The sequence below is a fragment of the Meleagris gallopavo genome, chromosome 7 (assembly GCF_905368555.1).
Source record: "Meleagris gallopavo chromosome 7, MGAL_WU_HG_1.1, whole genome shotgun sequence".
Lineage (NCBI taxonomy): Eukaryota > Metazoa > Chordata > Aves > Galliformes > Phasianidae > Meleagris > Meleagris gallopavo.
The window spans coordinates 20,854,345-20,861,436 of NC_139410.1; the positions used below are offsets into that span (position 1 = coordinate 20,854,345).

Sequence of the window (7,092 nt, forward strand, 5' to 3'; positions counted from 1 at the left end):
GCAACATTTTAGACCCTAACTCAGATAACTTTAGGTTTACAAACAAAGCAAATCTGCATTTCTAACCTGGTGCTCAACAAGAGGTGATTGCAGAACAAACTCAGCAGCAACTCCCACAGTTTAATTATGAAGATGTCAGTTTCTTTCCTACAAAGGAAAAAAGGAAGAAGGGGAGGGAGAGAAAAAAATAGTAAAATTAGAAACAGTAGCATATGTAACCAGAAATGTTGCACTGACGTTCTCTGAAAGGATAAAGCATCACTTCAGAATATCCTAAAGAACTTTTTTTTAGAAGTTTTATTTCCATGAAATTTCTGTAGGGTATATGTGCCATGTGCAACCCCAACCTCTGCAACACAAGAAGTTTAAAAATAAAAGGATATATGTGTAACATTATTAAGTGCTTCAAAGAGAAGCCACTTACAATTTCGCATTCATACCACCTTAACAGCTTCACAAATCCTACCAAGTCTGTGTTAACAATTTAAAGCTAATGAATAATTTCTGGTGCTGTTAGAATGAAAGTACAGCTCCTCGTTACTATTTGAGAAGAACTGTGCTATATGGAGCCCTTGGTGAGACCAAGTAGCGAGGGAGGCCTCCACGTTCACCTGATCTCCAGTTGAGGAAGGCTGCTTTACACCCAGCGTAGGAGTTCATAGCTGCGTTATCTTTCTCCCAGAGAACACTGCCCACTAATTGCATCCACTCAGTCACTCACAGTGCAGTGTTTTAAAACAGATCTGTGGCCATGATTTGATAGACATTTTTCTGCAGTGTCACTGTTACCATAAGGAGAGCTGGGGAAGCTGCTGCAGCTTAACAACTTGATGCCGCTTTTCTCAGTGCTGCCAGAGCAGCCGTTTGTGCAGCCCTGCAACAACCTGATAGGCTAAGAACAGTGCTGGTTTTAACCCCATTCATTTATCTGATGGGATTCACTCTGCATCCCAGAAGCAGTTGTCCTACAACAACAGAAAATGAGGTCTTGGAAGAGCCAGCCACTCTGAAGGTAGTCCAAATTCCAGAAGAAATTTATGCCAAGCTACTCTTGAAGCTAAAGTTACCCAAAGAATGTCTCTGCCTGTCTGTTATGTTTGTATACTTGCAGCCAGCTGGGCACCCAGTGGACCTGCACTCCCTTCTCCATCCCCTCCTGGGATATAAGAAATAGTTCACTAGGTGCTTGATTTACTGTTAGACCATGAAGTGCAGCAATACAGCAACTGTTATCCATCTCTGCCTGGGTCGGTCTGGGGCACAGCGGGTAATAGAGATGCAGTTGCACAGAAGTAAGCACAGGAAAGAGGATGACACAGAACAACAGCTTGGCAAGCCTTCAGCCATCAGACACAGCTACCAAAGACAAAAACATACATTCTTGTATTTGACACCCCTCCACACACACACACACACACACTTCCACTCCAAGCCATTCTAAGACAATTTTAAGTCAGTATTTAGACAAAAACTCCTCCGTGTAACAAATTGAGAAGGTGTACAGGGTAGGAAATACCAATGATATTCTCCTCTTTTCAAAAAGGAACGGGATGCAAAAAATTTGTCACGAATGAGCAGTGTTAATGCTACTTTATGGGCAGCTCTCTGTCACAGAACACTACTGTAAAATACATACAATTCAGACATCAAAAAGTAAAGATACCAATTCACATTTCAAAAGCATATTTTAACTAGATCTTCCACTTCAAACACAATCCAATAATATCTGACTTGAGAGAAAGCTTAGTAGCCCCAGAATGCAGGTTATGCTTCTGTCCTGATACCAACTGCCTGCTCTGTCCTCTCGCTTCTCCCCTGGTGAATGCATACAGCACAGTAACACACAGCTGAAAAAGTTTTCCCCATCTCTGCTGACAAATGCAAAAGGCTAGTGTTGATTACACACCTACCTGCATTTATTTCATATTTTATACTCATAAAATAAATATATAAATAATTCACAGCATCTCTTGTTCCCTTCCTTTCCAAGGAGAGAAAAAAAGTATTTCAATAATCACAGAATCATTATGGCTGGAAAAGATCTCTAAGAACATCTAGTCCAACTGTCCACCTACCAGCAATATTGCCCACTAAACCATGTTCCTTAGTACCACATTTACAAGTTTCTTGAACATCTCTATGGGCAGTGGCTCCACTGCCTCCCTGGGCAGCCTGTTCTAGTGTCTAATCACTCTCCTGGAGAAGAAATTTTTCCTAGTATCCAATTTGAACCTCACCTGGTGCAACTTGAGGCCTTCAGTCCTAGTCCTATCACTGTTACCTAGGAGAAGAGGCCAACCCCCACCTTGCCACAACCTCCTTTCAAGGAGTTGCAGAGAGCAAAAAGGTCTCTGCTGAGTCTCCTCTTTTCCAGACTGAACAATCCCAGCTCCCTCAGCTGCTCCTTGTAAGACTCGTGCTCCAGACCCCTCATCATCTTTGCTGCCCTTCTCTGGGCATGTTCCAGGGCCTCAGTGTTTTTCTTGTAGCGAGGGGCCCAAAACTGAACACAGTACTCATGATGAAGCCTAACCAGAGCTGAGTACAGAGGGATGATCTCTTCCCTGCTCCTGCTGGATGCACTATTTCTTATTCAAGCCAGGATGTCATTGGCCTTCTTGGCCACCTGGGCACACAGCTGGCTCATGTTCAGTCAAGCGTTGACCAACACCCCCAGGTCCATTTCCTCTACACAGTCTTCCAGCCACTCTGTCCCAAGTCTGTAGTGTTGCCTGAGGTTGTTGCGACCAAAGTATAGGACTTGGCACTTGGTCTTGTTGAGCTTCATCTCCTTGGCCGCAGCCCAGCTATCCAGTCTGCCCACATCCCTCTGTAGGGCTTTCTTACCTTCAAGCAGATCAACACTTTCTCCAAACTTGAGGTCATCTGCAAACTTACTGAGGGTGCACTCAATCCCCTCATCCAGATCACCAGTAAAGACACTGAACATAACTTAGCATATTTCAGCACACATTCTGAAATTAACTTGAAATAGTCTTAAATTGCTGAATCTCTTTGCATGAGTTCCATACCACAGTAAATTACTTTCTATCTGGTACTAACAATCCATGGTGCAATCCCTCAACGAAGGAGAATTCCACTGGATTGAAAACTCTGGAGTTGGCAAAACAAGCCACCAGAGTGCCCTAACAGCAACAAGGACATCGGGCTAGGCTCAGGTAACAAGAACTTAATCCTGTCTGAAATTGCTACATTGAGTAACTTCATGCTACACTGTGTAACTTCAATTTCCCCTCTGGTAACTGTTTCTCCACCTGCCCTAGGAGGACTAGCAAGACTCAGTTTTGTGTAAGTACTGTCAGATCTCCTGTTGAAAAGCTCTACATAGCAGACAGATTAACTACTTTATTAACAGTAACTGAAAAAGTGGTTTAAGGTTTTTGCTGCAAATGTAACACAATTCCAAATAGCAGCTATGAAGATAGAAACAGTTAAGGAACTGCAACTTGCAAAGAAGCATCATTTCACTCAGAAAAGAACAAAAATCCAGCGCAGGTAAAGTCAACAAACATGGAATGAAAGCAAAACTTGAACCAAAACAGGGGTTTCACGTATGTGTGAGGGGAAAGAAAGAAAGCTTCCAATGTATTTTGTACAAAAATGGAAGGAAATTAAAATATATATATATATTACAGACAATTCTTAGTTATTTGTTCTTTAAAGATTAACAGACCAGAACCAGAATAAAGCAGGCAGGTTGGATCCCCTGATTCTACTTTTGGATTCCAGAAGTACAGCAAACACGTCTAACCCTACAACACCATTGCTGAGCTGCAGCTACAGAGGTAACCCAGACTGAAGCCAAACGCTCTGTACTGCCGAGTACACCAACTTTAAAGTATATCAAGTACAAGTTAGCAGTTAAGGGAACAGTCATTAACGAATTGCATCACCCTAAAATGAACTTTTTAAGTTATACATAAGTTTTAAGTTATATATAAGACAACAAGCTCCTCAAAACTGTGCAGTAGGAAGAGCAGGCATACACGTGTTCTGGAACAGTTCCTCCCTACCAAGCAGTCACCTTGCAGTTTCCTGCTGTTCAAAATAGCCAAACTACCTGTCCTTGCCAATTATCCCAGGTAGGCTTATCTCAGAGGACAGGGTATAAACGGAACCTGCTTAAATCCTTTCCTTATTTCCACAACAGAAACTCTCAGCCAGTGCTCTTCCTGTCCAAGCAGAAGCTTTGTCCAACTGCCCCCCCGCGCATGGGAGGTACACCTCGGACGCATGCTGGGAGGACTAAGCTTTTAAGCTTCATGCAAACCTGTAGGGCTGTTCAGATTGCCTGGTACCCTTTTGACTATTTGTAGGTTTCAAATACGTTTTATAAAGCTCAAAAAAAGAAACGTCTACCTTAGTCCTTGCTTCCTGCAGGACTCGCCTGTCGTAACGCAAACGAATACCTCTTTAAGCGATGACCTCAGCGCGCACTCAGCTCTGTCAGCTGTTTACAAGCGGCCAGCTTCCTCACTTAAGTTCTGCGAACAAGAGTGAGCTCTACCGCATGCAAGGAGCAGCGCTGCCGCTCGTGGTGGTGTCTCAGTTTCCTACGCAATCCCACACCTCCCAGCCCGGTGCGGACATTCCTTCTCCCCACCTCCAGCGCTTCGGCCCACGAGGTCCCCGACAGACGCCCGCCTCAGCCCCTAGAAGCTCCGCGCCGAGGCAGCGGCCGGGCGCTGCCTAAAGGAAAGGGGCGGAGGGGCTCTGTCGCCCGTGCCCGCGCGGACCGGGGCCCGGCTCGGCCCCTCCGCCGCGGCTCCTTCGGGCGCCTCCCGCCAGGGCCCGGCCGCCTTTCCTCCCGGCGCTCCGCCCGGCCGCAGCCTCTCGTGAAGAAGGGCCTCACCGTCCCGCCCGCCGCCCGGGCCCGCTCTCGCCGCCACGCGGAGGCCGCCCCACAGCCAGGCGAGGTCCCGGACGCCTCTTTGAGACGAGCGAGCCGCCGCGCCACTCCTCACCTCCGTCCGGAGCCCACTCCGAGCGCGCCGCCTCGGCCCGGACCGCCGTGAATCAGCCGGATCTCATTCAAAGCCGGTCCGCCCAGGCCCCCGCGTATGCTTCCCGGTTCAGAGGGCGCGCGGCGGAGACTTCCGGTGTCGGAGTCGGGTTTGGAGGTGGGGGGGGCAGGAAGCCATGGCAACGCAGTTTGCCTGGCAACGGCGCGCGCTGCCGGCGGGAGCGCGCTAAGCGCTCGTGCGCGGGAGCTGCTGCGGCCGTTAAACCGCCTCTCCTACGGCGTGAGGCGAGCAAGCGAGACCTGAGCGGTACTTGCGGGCCTGAGAGAAGTCCGGGAAGCCCCTCGGGTGCCACAGTTGCACTCGTGTTGGCTGTTATTCTGTCCACCTACAAATCCACAGCTGTCACAAAGTTACCTGGAGCTCTTGGAGCAGTGACGTTCTGAAGGACGCTGTCCCTAAGGTGACGCTGAGTGCTGAGGTGAAGCGCTCAGGAGGCTTTGCTCTGAAGTACTGCACCTTAAGCTTGTTTCTAGCTCAGAGCCCAGCTGCGTCCAACTGGCACCTACGTGCAGATAACCAGTAAATAGGATGGCTTTATGTTCCAAAAAATGCATCATCAAATCAAAAAGAGAATGATTAGTAGGAACACCGCATGAAACCATCTCAAAAGCGATGTCATGAGGATTGAGAGGATTCAGAGGAAAGTAATAAAGTGCACATATATATGAAAAATCACATGTGCAGAAATGAAAAAGAGTGGAATGGTAACAATTTTTTTCCATACAAAGAAGACAAATTTGACATAAGATAGGAGCATGCACACTAATGAATGATGTGGAGGGAACAAACTGGAATTTTCAATTACCTTTATGGAACACAGGAGAAAAATAAACAACAATAAAAAGATTGGTAAATGAAAAGAGGAAAATACAAGGCTGAGGAATCACAAATAATTCTTCAGATAATATGTGACTGTTCTGGATCTAAGTGTCTCAGGATCTTACTCTGATTAGAACAATGCTTTTCTTAAAGTGCATGTTTATATATAGTTGCTAAAATATTATGAATATTGATGAATAATTGAACAACTGAAGAACATAAAAGGCAATTTATTGTGTTTCCACAATGAATGACCAAGACCAGCATTATGGTTTGGTTCTGAAGCTGCTTTAAGGATTGAGAATGTGAAATTAGAAGATGGTCAGCACTTCACGCTCACAGATGGTTACAAGGAAGCAAGTGCAAAGGTACTGTGTTATAAATTACACTTCAGCCAGATACAGTTATCCCTTCCACGGCACATTAGCCTCTTTGTAAATCCTAGGTTTTTATACTGAGGTGTGTAAAATGAATGAAAAGAGAAAAACTCAGTTAACATCATACCTACTATTCTGCTCTTTAAGAGGGTGATCTTTCTGAAAAACAATATTCTTTTAATAGTCTCTTCCATCTCTTTTCAGATCTTTGCTAGTCTGAGAGAATTGCTAGAGTTAAAATTCCCCAAATATTCTTAGAAAGATAAAGAATTGAAATGTAGTTTATACCATGAACCTGTAATCTCTATTACATACAATTAAGACAAAAACTATTAGTGCATTTTGTCATTGCAGTCACAGCCAGATTATTCGGAAAAAAAATAAGGGGGAAAAAAAAGAGTATATGTGTTTGCATGTTTGTCTCACACAAAAGAAAATATGAGCCATATTTCTAGTAGGTAGTTACATTCTTTATTATTTCACCTGGAAAATTCAAGCTGCTACAGTCTTGTGCTTAATACTTCAAGATTTTTGTGTGTTTAGATGTCTTCTAAAGTCATAAAAATTATTACAAGGTCAAAAACTTTTTTGTTTTTAGATTATGTTAATGAGGTAAGTATTGAAATGCATTATGCATTCTATATTTTTCTAATTTGCACTGTATTTTCATCATTTTATTCTCCCAGTGGACTGGAATTCTGTCACCTTATTAAGAGATACTCATCGCATTTATTTTTTTACTCTGCATACACATGTCTTTATGGAACACTGCAGTTCTGGAAGAAAAAAAAATCTACAAAATTCTTTAGAAGAGGAAGCATTCCCCTGGATTAACATATACAGCAAGGAAA

The 7,092-nt window shown here is 44.4% G+C and overlaps 1 protein-coding gene across 2 annotated transcripts in view; it reads right to left on the reverse strand.

Annotated features, from left to right (window-relative positions):
* PSMD14 (proteasome 26S subunit, non-ATPase 14) overlaps positions 1-5,120 on the reverse strand; it is a 45,330-nt gene extending 40,210 nt beyond the window's left edge. The window contains exons 1-3 of one of the 2 annotated variants that reach the window (XM_010713672.4): positions 4,986-5,120; positions 4,381-4,505; positions 67-147 (exon numbers count right to left, since the gene is read on the reverse strand). The gene's annotated coding sequence lies outside the window, so the exon portion shown is untranslated. The remainder of the gene's footprint in view (positions 1-66; positions 148-4,380; positions 4,506-4,985) is intronic. The other variant, XM_085227800.1, reaches the window with a different exon arrangement.
* Between the last annotated feature and the right edge of the window lie 1,972 nt (positions 5,121-7,092).